Source organism: Chiloscyllium plagiosum, unplaced genomic scaffold (genome assembly GCF_037043375.1).
Source record: "Chiloscyllium plagiosum isolate Xiang-an unplaced genomic scaffold, Cpla_swu_hap1 HiC_scaffold_2, whole genome shotgun sequence".
In the NCBI taxonomy this organism is placed as follows: Eukaryota; Metazoa; Chordata; class Chondrichthyes; order Orectolobiformes; family Hemiscylliidae; genus Chiloscyllium; species Chiloscyllium plagiosum.
In genome coordinates this window covers 48821732-48844783 of record NW_028270140.1, presented here as the reverse complement: position 1 = coordinate 48844783, position 23052 = coordinate 48821732, and the positions used below count along the sequence as shown (strand labels likewise).

The 23052-nt window shown below is 41.3% G+C and overlaps 1 protein-coding gene across 3 annotated transcripts in view; it reads right to left on the bottom strand.

Moving 5' to 3' along the window:
- Positions 1-23052, bottom strand: part of LOC122562270 (lysine-specific demethylase 4C-like) — a 424780-nt gene that overhangs the window by 278418 nt on the left and 123310 nt on the right. The window lies entirely within an intron of this gene.

Genomic DNA, 23052 nt, shown 5'->3' with positions numbered 1-23052 from the left:
AGATCTGGCTACATCTGTGGAGACAGAAACAGAATCAATGTTTCAAGTCCAAAGACTTTTTGAAGGAGGATGGAAACTGTTTGGAAGGGGATGAAGAGGAAGCAATTCAAATTGTGAGGGTGCCCAGAGCAGAAGACATTATGAACATCTTTTTAAATACTTTTGTGGATGTGGGCATTGCTGCCTATCTGGCATTTATTGGCAGCCCCAATTGCTCTTGAGAAGGTGGTGGTGAGTTGCCTCCTTGAACTGCAGTCCACCTCCTGTGGATTGACCCAGAATGCCATTAGGGAGGGAATTCCATGACTTTGACCCAGCAACAGCCAAGGAATGGTGATATATTTCCAAGTCAGGATAGCGAGTATTTTGGAGGGGAACTTGAAGGAGGTGGTGTCCCCATTTGTCTCCAGCCCTTGTTCTTCTAGATGGAAGTGGTCATGGGTTTGGAAGGTGCTATCTAAGGATCTTTGGTGAATTTCTGCAGTGCATCTTGTAGACAGTACCACCTAGCTGCAAAAGAGTGCTTGTGGTCAAGGGAGTGGATTCTTCAGGATGTAGTGAGAATCAAACAGGCTGCTTTCTCCTGGATGGTGTCAAGCATCTTGAGTGTTGTTGGAACTCCACTCATCTGTGCAAGTGGAGAGTACTCCACCACACTCCTGATTTGTGTCTTGTAGATGGTAAACAAGCTTTGGTGAGTCAGGAGGTGAGCTATTCTTCACAATATTCCTAACCTCTGACCTGCCCTTTAGCCACTGTGTTTATGTGGTGAGTCCAGTTGAGTTTCTGGTCAATGATAACCCCCAGAATGTTCATATCAGTGAATTCAGTGGTAGTAACGCCAATGAATGTCAAGGGGCAGTGCTTAGATTGTGATTATCCTAGCTGGCATTTGTGTGGCACAAATGTTATTTTCCACTTGTCAGCCCAGCCTGAACATTATCCAGATCTTGTTGCATTTCAGCATGGACTGCATCAGTGTCTGAAAAGTTGCAAATGGTGCTGAACATTGTGCAATTATTTGCGAACATCTGCGTTTCTGACCTTATGACGAGGGGAACGTCATTGATGAATCAGCTGAAGATGGCTGGGTCTGGGACACTACCCTGAGGAAGTCTTGCAGAGATGCCCTGGAACTGAGATGACTGACCTCCAACAACCATGACCATCTTTTTTTAATGTGTTAGGTATGACTCCAACCAGTGGAGAGTTTGCTACCTAATACCCATTGACTCCAGTTTCGCCAGGGTTCCTTGATGCCACACACTGTTGATTTCAACCTTCATGTCAAGGGCTGCGACTCTCATCTCACCTCTGGAATTTAGCTCTTTTGTTCCAGTTTCAACCAAGGGTATAATGAGATTAGGAGCTCCATGGCTATGGTGAAATCTTAACTGGGTGTCACTGAGCAAATTATTGCTGAGCAGGTGCTGCTTGTTGGCACTGTTGATGACACTTGCTGTCACTTTACTGATGATCAACAGTAGACTGATGGAGCGGTGATTGGGCAGGTTGGATTTGTCCTGCTTTTTGTGAACAGGACATACCTGAGCAATTTTCCATATAGTCAGATAGACTCCAGTATTATAACTGGAATGGAACAGCTTGGCTAGAAGAGTGCAAGTTCTAGAGCACAGGTCTTCAGTACTATTGCCGAAATGTTGTCAGTGCCTGTAGCCTTTGCAGTATCCAGTCTCTCCGACCATTTCCTGATATCACATGGAGTGAACTGAATTGACTGAAGATTGGTTTCTGTAATGCTGGGGATCACTGGAGGAAGCAGAGATGAATCATCCACTCGGCATTTCTAGCTGAAGACTGCTGCAAAAGCTTCAGCCTTGTCTTTTGCACTGATGTGCTGCACCCTTCCATCATGGAGGATGGAGGTATTTGAGGAGGCACCTCCTCCAGTGAGTTGTTTAATTGTACACCACCATTCCCAACTGGATGCATCACGGCTGCAGAGCTTAGATGTAATCCACTGGTTGTGGGATTGCTTATCACTTGCTACTTATGCTGTTTGGCAGGTAAGCAGTCCTTTTTGTGGCTTCATCTGGTTGACACCTCATCTTCAGATATGCCTGGTGCTGTCCCTGACATGCCCTCCTTCCATGTCCATTGAAACAGGGTTGATTTCCTGGCTTGATGATATTGGTTGAGTGGGGGATATGCCAGGCCATGGGGTTACAGATTGAGGAGTACAATTCTCCTGCAGTTAATGGATACCCAGTCTTGAGTTGCCAGACCGGTTCAAAATCTGTCTCATTTAGCATGATGATTATGCCACACAACACGACACGGGTATTTCTCAATGTGAAGGCCAGACATCGACTCCACAAGGATCACACGGTGGTCACTCTTACTGATATTGTCATAGACGGATGCATCTGCAGCTGCCAAATTGGTAAGATTGAGGTTAACAATGATTTTCCCTCTTGTTGGTTCCCTCACCAGCTGCTGCAGACCCAGTCTAGCGGCTATGTCTTATAGGACCCAACCAGTTTAATCAGTAGTAGTTCTGCCAAGCTACTCATGGCAGACTTTGAAATTCCCCCACCTGCAGCACATTTTGTGCTCCTGTCATCCTCAATGCTTCCTGTAAGTTTTGTTCAACATGGAGGAGCATAGATTCTTTAGCTGGGCAAGAACGGTATGTGGTAATCAGCAGGAGGTTTCCTTACCTATGTTTAACCTGAAGCCATGAGACTTCGGATCTCGTGAAGTTAATGTTGAGGACTCCCTAGGCAACTCCCTCCTGACCGTATAACCACTGGCCGTCACCACTGCTGGGTGTGTCCTGTTGGTGGGACAGGACACATCCAGGGATGATGTTGGTGGTATCTGGGACATTTTCTGTAAGGTATGACTCCATGACTATGACTGTTGCTTGACTAGTCTGTGAGATAGCTCTTCTAATTTTGGCACTAGCCAAGAGATGTTAGGGAGGATTTTGCAGGGTCGACAAGGCTGTTTCTGCCATTGTCTTTTCCGGTGCCTAGGTCGATGCCAGATGATCCATCCCGTTTCATTTCTTTAAGACTTTGTAGCAAGTGATACAGCTGAGTGGCTTGCTAGAACATTTCAGAGGGCAAGGTCAAAAATCAAAGGACACCAGGTTATATTCTAAGAGGTTTATTTGAAATTGCAACTGATATTGCTTGATTTTTGACCTTGGCCACCCCAGTCTACTCCAGCATCTCCACATCATTTCAGAGGGCAATTGAGAGTCAATGACGTTGCTGTGGGTCTGGAACCACATATAGGTCAGTCTAGGTGAGGATGATAGATTTCCTTCCCTGAAAGACGTGAGTGAGTGAGTGAGAGAGATTGGGTTTTCAAATACAAAATAACAATTTCATGGTCATTAGCAGATACTTCGTTCCAGATTTTTTCGAAGTGAATTCAATTTCCAACATCTGCCATGGTGGGATTCAAATCCAGGTCCCCAGATCATTAGCTGAATGGTGGTAAAGAAGGGACTGATATGTAAAATAGATCTTAATATTATGCTAGAATAGGATAAATCAAGTCAGTTCTGCTGTAGCAAAGTCTTCAAGAAACGAAATAGGCATGGGGTGGGGTAATCAAAATGGAGGACAGTGTTCACCTTCTGAAGTTATCGAACTCAACATTGAGTTCTGAAGACAGTAACATACCTAAGCAGAAGCTGAAGTGCTGTTCCTCCAGCTTCATTAAAACACTGCAACTAAAAGACAATCTGGTACTCCTGACATCTTTTTTCCAGAACAGTCTGCATTTCAATAGTAAGGACCACTGAAATTGACCCATTATTCACAGTTCTGCACAAGTGCACCTGCAACATGGGACAAGTTCAACACCTGTTTAAATAAAATACATGAGCAGGATGGCTGTGTTAGCGGGACAGGAGAGAGAGAAAGAAATTTTGTGAAGGGTTCCAAAGCATCAGATTTGCTCAATCAAAGCCAGGAAATTAATTGAAAGGCAGAAATGTATGCTATCAATCTAGCAGACATAAATTTGAATTGTTTTCTGATAACATTTGACATTTCTGAGCAAGTCACCTGAATGGAAAATAGGATATATTATGATTCCAAACAAATTAAAGTGAGCCTCCAACCATTTTCAACTTCTGTAGTCATATGACATTAAAATGTAACTTCAGCATTCAAAAACATTGCAATCTCAAAGATGTAAGAAAAAATGCTTGGTCAGTCAAGGAAGGATTGGGAAGAATCACCAACAGTTGAGCAAGGAATAGGGTTTTAATACACAGGTAATAGTAAAATATAGGAGTCAGAGGTCATGTTTATCTTCCAAAGTAATTAAAAGCAGCAGACTAATTTAGCAGAAAGGAAAAAGCCTGGTAGATTTTAATTTCATCAACCTGAAATGTTAACACTGCTTCTCTCTCCACCATGTTGCCAGACTTCCAAAGTATTTCCCACATTCTCTATTTTTAATTTTTAACTGTACTTCCACATCTCTAAATCTGAGTTGAAACTGAAAATCTGCAACAGTAGGCATAAGATGTAAACATTTATTTCGTAATGTAGCTAACTAATTGCCTAAATAGAGTACAAATACAAGACAGGTACAGAATCAGTGATCTGCATTCAAGCTTCACAGAATAATTACATCAATGCTAACTATGTGGACTGCACATTGGACTAAGTTCAAATATTGATACAATTCCAATGACCACTGTGTTCCTTCAGCTAGGCAAGGTTTTCATCATGACAGGTTTATTTATGATGTTACAGACCACAAAACATTTGCAGCAAGAGAATTATTAACTAAAACAGCATACAACTATCCAAGAGACCAATCCTTCTGAAATGGCTTTCTAAGCCAGAACTTATGGTTGGTGTATTTGTTTGGTTAGTTTTTACATCCTATGGCCCAGTGAAACAAAATAACATAGATTTCTTTTCTGGAACAATCCTGAAGTATTTTGTTTCAGCGTACAAATTTTTCTTCTCAACACTTTCCATTTTACGTTCCTAATTCTGTTACCCAATGTAGGTCTCCGTGCAGCTTATCCTTTTCTCCATAGGGTTCACATAGTAAATAGCTTTTTCTCTTTATTTTAATTGCCAACACTGGGACCAGAGGCTGCTGATGCATTAAAACAACACATCTTGGAAAATGTCTCCAAACAGTCAAGCTGGAAATCTAAGTCAAAGTTCCATTTTACAGCCTGTCAGTTTTCTGATGAGAAATTAATGAATAATGGTATGAACAAATCAATCAAATCCAACATCAGAAGAACTATGCTTTACTTGGGAGAGAAGGAAAAACAAAACAACCTGAAAGGTAAGACACTATTCTAAAAAATGCAAATGTATGCATTGTTTCTCTCTTTAAAAAATCTAGTTTACAAGCAATATTGAGTCGTGGAGATCTTCAGCAAAGAAAAAGGTCCTTCAGCCCATTACGTTCTTGGCAGTCAAAAACAACTATTAATAATTCTAATCTCATTATCCAGCATTTGGCCCATTACCTCGATGTCTTGGCATCTCAAGTGCACATTTAAATACTTTTTTAATAATGAGGGTTTCTGCCTCTGTCACCCTGACAGATAATGAATTCCACATTCCCATCACCCACTGAGTGAAAGAGTTTTCTTTCACATCTTCTTTAATCTTAAATCTAGACCCTGTGGGTCATTAATCCACCCATCAAGAGGAAAGGTTTATTTCTGTCTTCTGCTCATTTTTCTGTCTATGCCCCTGATAATTTTATACATCTTAATAATGTCTCCTTTCAGTCTACTCCAAGGAAAACAACCCCAATCTGTCCCATCTCTCTCCATAACTAAAATGTTCCAGCCCAGACAACACCTCAGTAACGCTCCTCTTCATCACCTCCAGTGCTATCACATCCGTCCTATAACACAGATTCCAGAAGTGCACACAATATTCTCACAGTAGCCTAACCAAAGTTTTATACAGTTCCAACATAATCTCCATGTTATTACACTCTTTGCCTTGACTAAGAAAAGCAAGTACATCCTATGCCTTCTTAACCATTTTACCTACCATCCTGATACCTTAAAAGGACTGGTGTACATGTTCACCAAGGTCCCTCTGATCCTCAGTGCTTCCCAGCGTCTTACACAACTCCTGTATTCCTTTGCTTTGTTTGCCCTACACAGTGCATACCTCACATTAATCCAGATGGAATTCCATTTGCCACTAATCAGCCCATCTAACCAGCTCATCTATAATCAATTTTACCACTCCTACTATTTTCTATCTCACCAATTTTTGTGTCATCTGTGAACTTACTGATCAACCCTCCTACATTCAAATCTAAATCATTTATATTAATCATGAACAGCAAATGCCCAATACTGACCTCTACGGGACCTCACTGAACAGAGACTTCCAGTTGGAAAAACACCCCTCAACCATCACCCTTTGCTTCCTGCTACTCAAACAACTGAGGATCCAACTTGCATAATTTCTTTGGATTCCATGGGCTCTTATCTTTGTATTAGTCTCCAATGCAGGATCTTACCAAAAGCCTTGTTGGAGTCCAATTAGCCTATATCAAAAATATTGCCCTTATCATCACACCTGGTCACCTCTTCAAAAAATTCAATCAAGTTAATCAGAGATGACCTTTTAACAAAACCTTGCTCTCTGTTCTTGATTAATCCCGGCCTCTCCAAATGCGGATTAATTCTGATCAGAATTTCTTCCAATAGTTTTCCCACCACCAAGTTAGACTGACCAGCCTGTTGTTCCTTGATTATTCCTTGCTCCCTTTTTGAATAACAGTTTCATATTGGCTGTTCTCCAATCTTCCAGCACCTCTCCTGTGGCCAGAGAGGAGTTGAAAGTTTTTGCAAGTGCCCCTATTCCTCCTTTGCCTTGCCCAACAACCTGTAATACATTTAATCCAGTCCTGGAGACTTATTCACTTTTCAGCCTGCCAGACAACTCAGAACCTCATCTCTGCCGACACTAATTTATTTAAATGTATTACAGACTTTTACCTGATTTGTGTACCCATGACGTCCCTTTCACTAGTAAACATTGACCATTTAGAAACCAACATATATCTTCTAGCTCCATGCAGTCAGGGTAAAGGTGCATTTTAAATGTCCTTCAGCTACAATCAATGACCAAGTAAACCAACAACTGTATTGAAAGTACAAATTGCACCAAGAATTAAGTTAACAGCTAAGATGACACAGAACTAAGTAGATAGGTATGGACAACATTTTAGAATTCATTCACAAATGTAGTACTAAACAACTTGCATATAAGTAATGCAATGGGCACAATATTTCCAAGTGCATTTGCTATGAAGTCATAAGTTTCAGTAATAGTGTCAACATCAATAATTTTTATGCGGAAAGTTGCAAACATTATATCCCAGTTTTGCAGCAAAAACAACAGCAAGACCATCAGCACTCAGTGTTCTCACCAACACAAATATATGCAGCAAGTTAGAAGCTGCTGTCCAAGTTCCTCTGCTCCTCAAAGCTATGCTACAAGAGTACCTCAATGAGAAACTAGGTATTCAAATATATGAAAACCATGGTAAACACCTATTAAATGCAGAGTAAAAGATTATTAGATATTAAATAATTTAATGTTAGTCCTCATATACAAGTGGCCAGTAGCAGTGGTGGACTCTCCCTCTTTATGGGCATTTAAGCGGGCATTGGATAGGTATATGGAGGATAGTGGGTTAGTATAGGTTAGGTGGGCTTGGATCGGCGCAACATCGAGGGCCAAAGGGCCTGTACTGCGCTGTATTCTTCTATGTTCTATGTTCTATGTATACCTCTTTTGCTTAATGCTGCCCTTTCCGTTTGTACTTTAGAAGTATTAAATTAACTATTCCAACTCGCACTGCCAAATGCAAGTTAACAAGTGCAGTGAACTGCCCACACTACTTGTTCACTTATAACCACAAATACAGGGAGAACTAGCTTTTTGGATACAGAATGGACTCAAAGGTACTAGGCAGAGGGTAATGGTGGTGGAGGGTTTCTTTTCAGACTGGAGGACTGTGACCAGCAGTGTGCCACAAAGATCGGTGCTGGGTTAACTGCTTTTCATCATTTACGTAAATGATTTGGATATAAACATAGAAGGTATGGTTAGTAAGTTTGCAGATGACATCAAAATTGGAGATGTAGTGGGCAGCAAAGAAGGTTACATCAGAGTACATCGAGATCTTGATCAGATGGTCCAATGGGTAAAGAGTGGCAGCGAAACATGAGGTGCTGCATTTTGTAAAGGCAAAGCAGGGCAGGACTTATAGACTCAATGGTCAGGTCCTGGGGAGTGTTGCTGAACAAAGAGACCTTGGCATGCAAGTTCATAGTTCTTTGAAAATGGAGTTCCACATCGACAGGATAGGTGAACCATTTGCTATGCTTTCATTTATTGGTCAGTGCATTGAGTTAATGTGTTGAGAGGTCATATTGTGACTGTACAGGACACTGGTTAGGCCTCTTATGGAATACTGCAATCAATTCTGGTCTCCCTGCTATAGGAAAAATGTTATGGAACTTGAAAGGGTTCAGAAAAGATTTATGAAGATATTGCCAGGGTTGAAGGGTTTGAACTATTGTGAGAGACTGAACAGGCTGGAGCTGTTTTCCCTGGAGTGTCAGAGGCTGAGGGGTGATCTTATAGAAGTTTATAAAATCATGAGGGGCATGGATAGGATAAATAGACCATGTCTTTTTCCTGGGGTGGTGGAGTCCAAAACTAGAGGGCATAGATTTGTGAGAGGGGAAAAATTTAAAAGGAACCTAAAGGGCAACTTTTCATGCAGAGGGTGGTGAGTGTACTGAAAGAGCTGCCAGAGGGTGTGGAGGAGGCTGATACAATTACAACATTTAAACGGCATCCGGATGGGAATCTGAATAGGAAGACTTTAGAGGGATATGGACCAAATATCCCTGAAAGTTGCCACCCAGGTTTGATAGGATTGTTAAGAAGGCATATGGTGTGTTGGTGTTTATTGGTAGAGGGATTGAGTTTTGGAACCATAACGTCATGCTTCAGCTGTACAAGACTCTGGTAAAGCCACACTTGGAGTATTGCATACAGTTCTGGTCACCACATTATAGGAAAGATGTGGAAGCTTTGGAAAGGGGTTCGAGGAGATTTACCAGGATGTTGCCTGGTAGAGAAGGAAGGTCTTATGAGGGAAGGCTGAGGGAACTGAGGCTGTTTTCTATGGAGAGAAGAAGGTTAAGATGTGACTTAATCGAGACGTATAAGATGAGAGGGTTAGATAGGGTGGACAGTGACAGCCTTTTTCCTCTGATGGTGAAGGCTAACACAAGAGACATAGATTTAGGACAGATATGAGGGATAGTCTCTTTACTCAGAGAGTAGTAGTTGCGTTGAACAGCCTGCTTGCAACACTAGTAGACTCTTTGACGTTAAAGGCATTTAAATGGGCATTGGACATAATATGGATAATAATGGAACAGTGTAGTTTAGATGGGCATCAGACTAATTTCACAGGTCAGCCAATATCAACGGCCGAAGGGCCTGTACTGCGCTGTAACGTTCTATGTTCTAAATGCTGGCAAATGGGACTAGATTTATTTAGGATATCTGGTCACCGTGGATGAGTTGGACCGAAGGGTCTGTTTCCGTGCTGTACAGATCTATGAATGTATGACTCAAGTTTAGATACTTCTTATTGGTGAGCATTTGAACATTTAAATTAACTTATTCTCATGTTGGATACAAATGAGCAACATCAATTTGCGTACATTAGTATATTTATCAGAAAGATCAGAACATCTAGATATCATTTACATTACCTAAGCTTTTGTCTCCATTGTGCTACAATGAAGTCTATTCATCATACCAAACAATAAAACGCTTTGAAATTATGTCAGCATAATTAGACTAGATTGGATTACTTACAGTGTGGAAACAGGCCCTTTGGCCCAACAAGTCCACACTGACCCGCCGAAGCGCAACCCACCCAGTCCCCTACATTTACCCCTTTACCTGACACTACGGGCAATTTAGCATGGCCAATTCACCTGACCTGCACATCTTTGGACTGTGGGAGGAAACCGGAGCACCCGGAGGAAACCCACGCAGACACTGGGAGAATGTGCAAACTCCACACAGTCAGTCGCCTGAGTCGGGAATTGAACCTGGGTCTCTGGCGCTGTGAGGCAGCAGTGCTAACCACTGTACCACCATGCCACCCACTTGTACCACCGTGCCGCCCACTTATCCTACTTATCAATGATCATGAATATGATTAGCATTCAGAAATTGGAGGATCTTCCCTGCTTTGAAGGTTGGTTAGATTCATACATAAGTGAAAGCAATTTAACATGTAAAGTTTATTTGGAAGATGCGCAAACTACAGAATAAAATGACAAAATTGAACAACTGAAGCAAGGTAAATATAAATATTACAGAAAAAGGTCTTGTTTGTGTGTGTAGGCATTCCAACCATTATAACACGTAAAGACAACCAAACAAAATCAGCTTTTCTACCTCTGTATTCGCAACATAGTAAAATCAACATCTTCAAGGACCCTGAAAATTTTCCCCAATGGATCCTAACCAGACATTTTTTAAAAACTAAATAATTCAATTCATTGGTTTGTATCTTAAACAAAAGACTCAGCAATTTAATAACAATTCCGTAACTTCAGCAAAGTAAATTAAACAACAAAGTATTCTAACTTGTCTATGCTATAAATGAAGAAAAACATTTGTTTCAGCCCCATTCACACAAAATACAAACACATAATTAAAAGAAATTACAAAACTGGCCAGTTTATTTTAGTGTTGATCAATTTTACTCTGATAAAGGCAATAATATTTACAAAACTTAGTTTTCTACTCTAAGTTTCCAAGAGCTGTGAAGGGATATTAGGCGGGGAGCTTTCAGATCTTCATACTGTAGCATCAACAGCCAGATTTATTTTCACAGAAAAAAGTCCAAAATCCAATGCAAACTCTGACCAATCCCTGACAGACTAACCATCTCTTCCACAAGGTCACAGTTACCATTCAATATAAGCTTGACCATAAAGTTTTTTTCCTTGATATACTGGAATCAAATCCCGGTTACTCGTTAATAGCCAACTTCGGCTATCTGTTTAAACATAATACTCTTCCCTGGCAATGAAGCGATTGCTAAAACCTTTGACCTGGAACCAACCTGCAATTAACTTCTGGGCCTGGCTTCAAAGTAAAAAGAAGCTTGTTTACACAGCTGTTCCTGCAACCTAAAAGTCTCATTTAGCTTACAGTTCTCAGTTCATCAATGCAAAGAAGATTATAAAATAAAATACAATTAATGAAAAATCAGTAAGGACACTAACACAACTACAATTTTAAAATAAATTTATCTTTCACATTATATCAATATTAAGGGTGGAGATTTTATTTGAAAAAGGTCATTTTAGCAAATAGTTACTTGAAATGCATTCCGCAATTTAAAAGGGGATTCGTATGACATTATTTTCCTCCTGCAAAATTTTTTCATTTATTGTTTATTTTATTTCAGATTTGTCAAAAATAATTAAGATGCAAATACAATGAATTTTGGAAAACAGATATAACAATGGTCAGAAAATTATCCATGATAATAGCAAAAACTTCAATATGTAGAAACATGGGTTGCCTAGAAAAGGGATAAGAAATAAGCTCAACAGACTAAAATGTTACTTGTTACAACTTACGTAAAGATTTTTAAAAATTACATTTCATTTGCTTAACTCCACATCTCTAACTAGTCAACGGTCTCTAACTAGTCTGCCTAGAGAGATTTAAAAAAAAACAGCTGGCACAAACACAATATTAACCATAGGACTCTCAGGATCCAAAATTAGACAATGGCATTCTCAAGCTTAAGTTAAAAAATAATGTTTATGCATAGAATATTTCAAGAATGACTCCAAAAATGCCTGGCACTTGAATAAATTCAAGCTTAACAGGTACAGTATACACAGTTTAATGAAAGGGAAATTTTTGAAGTAGCAAAATGTTGTGAATAAAGGAAAACTGGTGGATGTACTATACTTCAAATTGCAGGAGTTTTTTGAGAAGATGCCATATCAAATCTTATTGTGGAAAATAAAACCTGTGGCAAGACCATGCAGTTTGCTCAACCTTGTGGTAATTTCTTGTATGGATATTGGAAGTTAAAGAAAATTGTACAAAAATACTTTCACAAGATGCAGAAGGTTTAAACAAAAAAATGTTTATTTGTCTTTACACACAGAAGCAAAAGTAACTAACTGGAGAGTCAAAGCAGAATTAACTGCAGCTTACAGCCTTAAAAGACCAGACTCTTCAGACCTTCTCTCCAGACACACCACTTATTCCAAGATAAATCCTGTCTGCAGAAGCAGAAAGCAACAAAAGAGCACACGAGGTTCCCTAACAGGGCAGCACTTAATGTAGCACGAAATAAGAAATGGAAATGTGGACAATACTGTCAAATTAGTATAATTTAGTCCCAATTGGGCAAATTCTAAACAGCAGACTTTCAAAAGTATGTTGATAACCTCTAGTGACAATACTACTGGAGTTGCTCCTCAAGATCAGAAGGCAAAATATCTCTCCAAGTAGATCAAGGAATAAAGCATATACTGCAACATTACTCAGTCCATTAAAGAAAAGACTACTAGATCACAATGAATTTGAGGCACTTGAAAAACGAGTCTAAATTCGGCATTTGTAATTAATTTCATGACAAGTATTTGGTAAAATTTACAACATGGTTGCAATGTTATCTGAGTATTGATTTTGTCATTTATGGCTAGTTTAAACTAGATATTTAATATACTTGTATCCATATGCTGCCCAATTTACCACATTTCTAAAAATGAGTAATCAACGGTCAACTGTGAAACAAAACAGCATGTTTGCAAATTCTGAGCATACACTTTAAAGGAAAGGCAGATATAGTGCTTCAAAATTATGGTGTAACTACGTTGGAATCCAGCAGTGAGAGTCTCTGATATTATGGAATGCACATGCACTAAGCAAATTAGAAACATGTACTATTGATTATAAACAGACAGAGGCACCAATCTTTAAAATGAAGTATTTGTCATCAGCCTCATGCAGTATTTCTGCAGACTATCTGCAACTGTACAACAGCTTAGAAGTAAATACATTATTTTCATAACTGTCAACTTTTAAAAGAACAAACTATTAAAGAACATAGCCCCAAGTTTTGCAATTAGATAAATAATTTTCATGTAGTTACAAATAATGCATGAAAATCAGAAAGCTGTCACTCGACTATATCCCATGTCAGGGACAATGTGGAGATCACTAAAAAGAAATCAATCTACGTAAGTGTGGAAGAAAGAAAACAGTTTCCTCATTAGACAGTTCTTTTAACACTAGCATCAGGCTGAAGTATAACGAACTGAGTATACAATCCAATTATTCAGAAAAAATCTTTTGGTTAATCATAGATTAACAGAAGTAGTAGTGTATTTTAATATTCGTAATTTTTTTTGGCAACTATTTAGAAATTGACTCAACTTAGTAAACTTACTATCCATGCGAATATTTCCCTCAAGACCATGACTTTAATCTTGTGTAGGTAACCTTTGATGGCACATTATTGAATGCCTTTTGAAAAACTAAGTACACAATATCTATTAATTCTTCTTTATCCACCTGGATAATAGAAATCAATGGATTGTCAGAAATTACAAGTGCAGAATTTACTCACGTTTTCGATCTGATTTAGTTGTCTTTTCTTGAATGAACGGTGTATATGCTTCCAAAAAAATGAAACTAGACAGATCCAACATACCATGCTTCTATGGATTACCCAAAATTCACAAACCAGGAGCCCCCCTCAAACCTATAGTCTCGCTACCTGGGACACCAACTTACAGACTGGCCAAGAAGCTATATCAAGGGCTAAAAGACTTAGTAGAAGACTCACACCGCTCCATCCACCTCCACCAAAGAATTCCTGAAGACCACCAAAAACATCTAGATAGAAGAGGATGAAATAATGGTCTCCTTTGACATAACAACCCTGTTCACATCCATCAAAACCAACCTGGCCAAGGAAACACTGACTAAGAACCAAAGACACACACACCAAACACCACCAACTTCATCAGCAAAGATACTATTGTCAAGCTAGTGGACTTATGCCTTACCACCCACTTCACCTTCAACAACGAAACCTACAGACAAACCAATGGAACACCCATGGGATCTCCAATATCAGGGTTCTTAGCAGAGACAGTAATGCAGAGACTCGAACAATCAGCTCTGCCAACCAACAAAACCAAACTTTGGGTCCGCTACATGGATGATATCTTTGTCATCACGAAACGAAACAAATTAGAGGAAACCTTCAAAACCATCAATAATATCCTTACTGGCATAAAATTCACGAAAGAGGAGGATAACAACAAAAAACTGCTATTCTTATATATCGCAGTAGAGCGAACAGCCAATGGGGAACTTCAAATCAGCTTTTACAGAAAAACAACACATGCGTACCAAATATTGAACTCCAGAAGCAATTATCCCAACACCCACAAATGAAGCTGCATTAGAACATTATTTCAACGAGCCACCACACGCTGCAGCACAGAGGAACTACGCAGAGCAGAGGAAAATCATTGATACAGTATATTCAAAAAGAATGGGCACCCAATGAACACAGTCCGCCGATTTCTCAGCAACAAACCCAAACAAGCAGACAAAGCATGTCCAGAAACCCTAGCCACTCTGCCCTACATCAAAGAAATCTCAGAAATGACTACCAGACTACTCAGACCTCTTGGTATCATGGTAGCCCACAAACACACCACCACACTAAAACAGCAGCTAATGAACTTGAAAGACCCTATACAGACAACAAGCAGAGCTAATGACATTTACAAAATACCTTGCAAGAACTGTAACCTACACTACAGAAAACTAGCCACCCGAATACATAAACATCAACAAGCCACAAAAAGACATGACTCACTCTCACTTGTATCTTTACATATAGATGAGGAAGGCCACCACTTTGACTGGAACAAGTCATCCATCCTAGGACAAGCCAAACAGAGACACGCACGAGAATTCCTAGAAACATAGCATTCCAACCAGAACCCTATCAACAAACACATTGACTTGGGTCCCATTTACCACCGCCCCTTCCGCCACTACCCCCCACAAGAAAGAGAACAGAAAATGGCATCACCACAGGAAATGACATCACCAATCCAAGGAAACTAAAACACAATAGAAAGTGGGCCATGCGACCAGTGCTTCATCCAGAGGCTCACCGATGATGATAGCTAGTACAGTGATGAAACATCTGAAAACAAACCTTCCAGATCAGCGAGCAAACCTACATCCACTAACTCACTCTGTTGCATAATTCTATTGCTTCAAGCGAAGGAATTGGGAATATAGGATGGCGTTTTTACAGGGAGCAGGGTGGGAGGAGGTGTAATCTAGGTAGCTGTGGGAGTTGGTCGGTTTATAGTAAATGTCGGTGTTTACTACAAACCGACTGACTCCCACAGCTACCTAGATTACACCTCCTCCCACCCTTCCCCCTGTAAAAACGCCATCCCATATTCTCAATTCCTTCGCCTTTACCGCATCTGCTCACAGGAGGACCAATTCCAATACCGAACAACCCAGACGGCCTCCTCCTTCAAAGACCGCAATTTCCCCTCAGACGTGGTTGACGATGCTCTCCACCGCATCTCCTCCACTTCCCGCTCCTCTGCCCTTGAACCCCGCCCCTCCAATCGCCACCAGGACAGAATCCCACTGGTCCTCACCTACCACCCCACCAACCTCCAGATACATCGTATCATCCTTTGTCATTTCCGCCACCTCCAAACAGACCCCACCACCAAGGATATACTTCCCTCCCCACCCCTATCAGCGTTCCGGAAAGACCACTCCCTCCGCGACTCCCTCGTCAGATCCACATCTCCCACCAACCCAACCTTCACTCCTGGCACCTTCCCCTGCAACCATAAGAAATGCAAAACTTGTACCCACACCTCCCCCCCTCACAACCCTCCAAGGCCCCAAGGGATCCTTCCATATCCGTCAGAAATTCACCTGCACCTCCACACACATCATTTACTGCATCCGCTGCACCCAATGTGGCCTCCTCTACATTGGGGAGACAGGCAGCCTACTTGCAGAACGTTTCAGAGAACACCTCTGGGACACCCGCACCAATCGCCCCGTGGCTGAACACTTTAACTCCCCCTCCCACTCCGCCAAGGACATGCAGGTCCTTGGCCTCCTCCATCGCCAGACCATGGCAACACGACATCTGGAGGAAGAGCGCCTCATCTTCTGCCTAGGAACCCTCCAACCACAAGGGATGAATGCAGATTTCTCCAGCTTTCTCATTTCCCCTCCCCCACCTTTTCTCAGTCCCAACCCTCAGACTCAGCACTGCCTTCTTGACCTGCAATCTTCTTACCGACCTCTCCGCCCCCACCCCCTCTCCGGCCTATCACCCTCACCTTAACCTCCTTCCACCTATCGTATTCCCAACGCCCCTCCCCCAAGTCCCTCCTCCCTATCTTTTCTCTTAGCCTGCTTGGCATACTCTCCTCATTCCTGAAGAAGGGCTTATGCCAAAACGTCGATTCTCCTGTGCCTTTGATGCTGCCTGACCTGTTGTGCTTTTCCAGCAACACATTTTTAAGCTCTGATCTCCAACATCTGCAGTCCTCACTTCCTCCTTGAAGGGCTGAATGGCCTACACCTGATCCTATTTTTTATGTTATGTTTCTATAAAGCCTCAGTGTGAAGACTGAAAATTTCTGCTCCCAAATTAGTAGCCAGCATATGAACATGGCTACAGAAGTAGGTAGAAACTATAACAACATGAGAAATTCTGCACTTTGGGAGAGCACAGGAAAATTGGAAATTATACTCAAACATGGCTAGTAAAACAATGGTACTGCACAGGGGCATTGCAAGAGACATTTACTATAAACCGACCAACTCCCACAGCTACCTAGATTACACCTCCTCCCACCCTGCTCCCTGTAAAAACGCCATCCTATATTCCCCTGTGTAACATTGCCCCTGTGTAAATTCCAGGTAATGATTGTGCATGCAAAATTGCATCTTACGTAACCAGTTACAACACTAATGAAATACAAACTACAGTCATTTATCAAATACATATGATGACTATCCAAAGAGGCCGGACATGGACTGAAACATGAAAAATTCAAATCTATTCTTGTATTTTAATAGAATTGTCACTAAAAGAAATTACACAAAGGTGTTCAGAGAGGTCGAGGAATGAAGAGATTTTGGTGTTCGATGAGTTTTTAAAAGAAGAAAAAGAATCAAATCTCTGCTTCCATCCTCAGTATATACATTGGTACCATTCAATATAGTTTGTGAAATAATAATATGATTCACTTCCCTCTTATAGAATCATACAGTACATAGCAACATAGAAGACAGGAGCAGGAGGTAGCCATTAGGCCCTTCGATCCTGCTTTGCCATTCATCATGATCATGGCAGATCGTTCAACTCAAGACTAATCCTGCTTTCTTCCCATAACCATTGAGCCCATTCGCCCCAGGTGCTATGTCTCGCCACCTCTTGAATATATTCAATGTTTTGGCATCATCCATTTCCGTGGTAATGAAATCCACAGGCTCACCACTCTTTAGGTGAAGAAACATCTCATCTTCATCCTAAATAGTTTACCCTGAATCCTCAGACTATTACCCCTGGTTCTGGGCACACCCACTATCGGGAACATCCTCCCTATATCCATTCTGTCTAGTTCTGTTAAATGAACTCTATGAGATTCCCCTCATTCATTTGAACTCCAGCAAAAACAATCCTAACCTAGTCAATCGCACCTCATACGTCAGTCCCACTATCCCCAGAAGCAGCCGAGTCAACCCTCGCTGCACTCCCTCAAGAGCAAGAATATCCTTCCTCAGAAAAGGAGACCAAAACTTCACACAATATTCCAGGTGTGGCCTCATCAAGGCCCTGTATAACTGCAACATCACATCCCTGCCACTGTACTCAAAACCTCTTGCAATGAAGGCCAACATACCATTTGCCTTCTTTTCTACCTGCTGAACCTGCATGTTTACCTTCAGCAAATGGTGCACAAGGACACCCAGGTCCTGCTGCACACTTCCCTCTCCCAATTTACAGCCATTCAGGTGGTTAGCTGCCTTCTTGTTTTTGCTTCTAAAGTGAATAACCTCACATTTATCCAAATTACACTGCATCTGCCATTGATTTGCCCACTCACCCAACCTATCCAGGTCATGTTGAAGGATCTTTGCATCCTTGTCATAGTTTACCCTCCCACCCAACCTGGTATCATCTGCAAACTTTGAGATGTTACATTTTGTTCCCTCATCCAAATCATTAATATATATTGTGAATAGCTGGGGTCCCATCACCAATCCCTGTGGCACCCCACAAGTTACTGCCTGCCAATTTGAAAAGGACCCATTAATCCCTACTCTTTGTTTTCTCTCTACCAACCAGGTTTCTGTCCATCTCAATACACTTCCCCAAACCCATGCACTTTAATCTTCTACAATATTCTCTTATATGGAACCTTATCAAACGCTTTCTGAAAGTCAACTGGCTCCCCCTTGTCAACTCTACTAGTTACATCTTCATAGAATTCCAAAAGATTTGTCAAGCATGATTTCCCCTTCATAAATCCATGCTGACTCTGTCTGATCCTGCCACTGCTTTCTAAATGCTCCATTTTAGTCTTTGATAATGGATTTGAGAAGGTTCCCCCCACTACTGATGTTAGGCTTACTGGTCTATAATTCCCTGTTTTCTCTCTACCCCCTTTTTTGAATATTGGAGTGACATTAGCTATCCTCCAATCTGCAGAGACTGTTCCAGAGTCTATAGAATCCTGAAAGATGATCACCAATGCGTCCACTATTTCTAGAGCCACTTCCTTCAGTACTCTGGAATGTAGGTTATCAGGCCCGAGGATTTATCCACCTTCAATCCCATCAATTTTCCCTGCACCATTTCTCTACAAATATTGATCGCCCTCAGTTCTTCCCTCTCACTAAATCTTGTATTCTCTAATATTTCTGGCATCTAATTTGTATCCTCTTTTGTGAAAACAAAAACAAAGTATGTATTCAGGTGCTCAGCCATTTCTTTGTCCCCTATTATACATTCCCCCCATTTCTGTTTGGAGGGGACCTATATTTGTCTGCACCAATCTCCTTCTCTTCAGGTACCTGTAGAAACCCTGAGTGTTTGTCTTTATGTTCCCTCCAAGCTTGCTTTTGTACTATATTTTTCCCTTCTTAATCAATCACTTCGTCCTTTTGCGCTGACTTCTAAACTGTTCCCAATCCTCAGATCCATTATTTTTCTTGGCTTCTTCCTCGAATTGGATACTATCTCTAATTTCCTTTGTAAGCCGTGGATTGGCCTTCTTACCCATTTTGCTTTTTGTGCCATAGGAATAAACAGTTCTTGCAGTTCCCCTATGCGTTCTTTGAATGTCTGCCATTGCCTATCCACCGTCAACCCTTGAAGTAACTCTATCAATGCCTACTCAAGCCTATCTTCAAAGTTTCCTTTATAAAGGTTAAGCACCCTAATCTCCGAATCAACCTCACTCTCCATCTTGATTAAATATTTTATCATGTTATGGCTGTTCATCCTCAAGCGGTCTCGCACAGCTAGATTGCCAGTGATTACCTTCTCATTACACAATACCCAGTTTAAGATGGCCTGCTTTCTTGTTGATTCCTCCACATATTGGTCAAAAAAAACATCCCGTATACACTCCCGGAATTCCTCCTCCATGGCATTGTGGCTAACTTGATATGCTCAATTATGCGCAGATCAAAATCTCCCTTATCACATGCATTTCTAATTTCCTGTGTAATGCCATTCCCAACATCACCACTGCAGTTTGGGGGTCCATATTTGACACTCACTAATCTTTTTTGCCACTTGGTATTTCTCAACTCCAACCATACAGACTCCACATTGTCAGAGCCAATATCCTTTCTCACTATTGTGTTAATTTCCTTTTTAACCAGCAATGCCACTCCACCACCTTTTCCTTTTTGCCTGTCCTTCCTAAATACTGAATCACATCCCTGGTCACCCTGCAGCCATGTTTCCGTAATCCCAATTATATCGTACCCTTTTACATCTATTTTCACGATTAGTTCATCCACTTTATTGCAAATATTCCACGCATTAAAGCACAAAGCCTTTAAGCTTGTCTTTTAATATTGTTTGTGTTGCTCTCAATATTTTTCTCAATAGCACTGTCTCAATTTTGTTCTTGATTTCTCTGCCTATCACTTTTCTTATTCCCTTTTCTACCTTCTGTTTTTGCCATTGCTCCCTCCTTCTCTGACTCCTTACATAGGTTCTCACCCCCCCCCCCCCCAACATATTAGAGTGACATTAGCTATCCTCCAATCTGCAGAGACTGTTCCAGAGTCTATAGAATCCTGGAAGATGACCACCAATGCGTCCAATGACCACCAATGTGGGCGGCACGGTGGCACAGTGGTTAGCACTGCTGCCTCACAGCGCCAGAGACCCGGGTTCAATTCCCGCCTCAGGCGACTGACTGTGTGGAGTTGGCACGTTCTCCCCGTGTCTGCGTGGGTTTCCTCCGGGTGCTCCGGTTTCCTCCCACAGTCCAAAGATGTGCAGGTCAGGTGAATTGGCCATGCTAAATTGCCCATAGTGTTAGGTAAGGGATAAATATAGGAGTATGGGTGGGTTGCGCTTCGGCGGGTCGGTGTGGACTTGTTGGGCCGAAGGGCCTGTTTCCACATTGTAAGTAATCTAATCTAATTAGTTTAAACCCTGCCCAACCGTTCAAGCAAACACTTCCCCTCGGGCATCAGGCCCAGTCCTACCAGTACAGAAGAGGCTATTCAGCCAAACGAGTTTGCACTGATAAAACTATTCTAAATCTTCACAAATCTTGCTTTCCAAAATTTGAGTCATACCTCAAATGTTATGGCACTTCAAGTATTCATCCAAGTACTTTTTAAAAGTTGTGAAGTTTCTCCTGCCTCACCTATTCTCCCAGACAGTGTATTCCAGATTCCCACTACTGTCTGGGTGAAAGAAAGTTTTCCTTAAGATCCTCTGAATGTCTTATCTTTCACCTGAAAATATGCTCCCTCATTACTGATCCTTCAACTAAGGAAAACAGCTGCTTCCTGTGTATCCTGTGCATTCCCCTCATGATCTTATACATCTCAATTAGATTCCCTCTTTGCCTTCTCTGCTTTAAACAAAAGAACCCTGCTTTTATAATCTATGTAGTGATTGTTAAAGGCAAGTGTCCTGTTTGCCTTCTTAACCACTGTATTAACCAGTCCTACCACCTGCGGGTTGTGTGGACAGGCAGCTCAAGGACCCTCTGGTCCTCTCAGCTTCCTCGTAAACCTGGAATCAATGAGTATTTCCTTGTCTTATTCCTTCTTCCAAAGCACATCATTTCACACTTCCGAGGATTAAGTTCCAACTGCCATTGTTCTGTCCAATTTGTCAATATCCTCATATAACTTAAGACCTTGCTCCTCCCCACAAACATGCAGCCAACTTTTGTGTCAAATGCAAACATATCATTCTCCCAACATTTTCTCCTAAACTGTTGATATATTTCATGAAGAATAAGTCACCCAGCACTGATCCATGGTGAACGCCACTGCACACCGGGCTCCAGTCATACAAACAGCAATCTACCACCTACAATTCTGTCTCCTACAGGAAAATAATTTTGGATTCAACTTGCCAAGTTATTCTGGATTCAATGTGCGCTTACCTTCCTCAGCAGTTCCCCCACTAGGACTCTGTCAAAGGCTTTGCTGAAGTGCACATAAACTGCATCTTCCCTTCAACAAACCCAGTTACCTCCACAAAAAAACTTGAGGTCTGGCCTTCCTCTGACAAAGCCATGCTGATTATCTTTGATCAAACCTTACCTCTCCAAGCAGAGATTCACTGTCTCCTTCAGAATTTTCCCAAATAGTTTCCCTACCACTGATGTGAGGTTCACTGGTATGTAATTTCTACCACCCTTCCTGAAAAATGGGATCACACTGGCTGACCTTCAGTCCTCTAGCACCTCCCCTGTGGCCAGAGAGGAATTAAAAATTTAGATTAGAGCCCTTGTAATTTTGAGTAGCCTGGGAGACAACATATCCAGCTCTGGGGATGTGTTCACTTTTGTGCCCACCAAAACCACCTTACCCCCATGTCATTCTGCTCAAGAACCTCACTTCCCTCTTCTTAGATTCCATACCTACATTCTCCTTCTCCTGAGTGAAGACAGATGTGAAATAACTATTTCACACCCTACCAATGTCCCCTAGTGCCACATACACTTTGCCCCCTTGGTCCCTAATAAGCCCATTCTTTGCCTGGTTATCCTCTTCCTGTCTATACATTGAGAATATCTTGGGATTCACCTTAAATCTTACCCACCAGTGTTTTCTCGTGCCCCTCATTTGCTCTCCTAATGTTTTTTTTAAGACCCCACTGCACTTTCTGTATCCACCAGGGCGAGGTGTTAAAAACCTCTCTTCTTTCTTATCCAGTCCGGAGTATTCCTAGACATCCAGGGTTCTCTGGGTTTGTTGCTCTTACATTTCAACTTAAAGGTAGCATATTGGGCCTGTACTCTCCCCAGTTCTTTCTGAATGCTTCCCACTGTTCTGCTATAGATTTCTCCACAAGTGGCTGTTCCCAATCTATTTTGGTCAGATCCTGCCTTATTTTTAAAACAAAATCTGCCTTCCCCCAATCCAAAACACTTTCTGCAGACCAACCTTTTCCTTTTCCGTAACAAACTTAAAATATACTGCGCTGTGCTCAAGATCGCTAAAATGCAACCCTCACTGAACACATATCCAGCTTAATTCCCCAGAATTAGGTCCAGCACTGCACCATTTCTTGCTGGAAATTCTAAATGTGGATATAAAAAGCCCTCGTGAATCTGCCCCTTTCAACACTTTACACTATGTCTACCCCAATTAATATCGGATAAGCTGAAATCCCCTATTATTTTTACACACCTCAGAA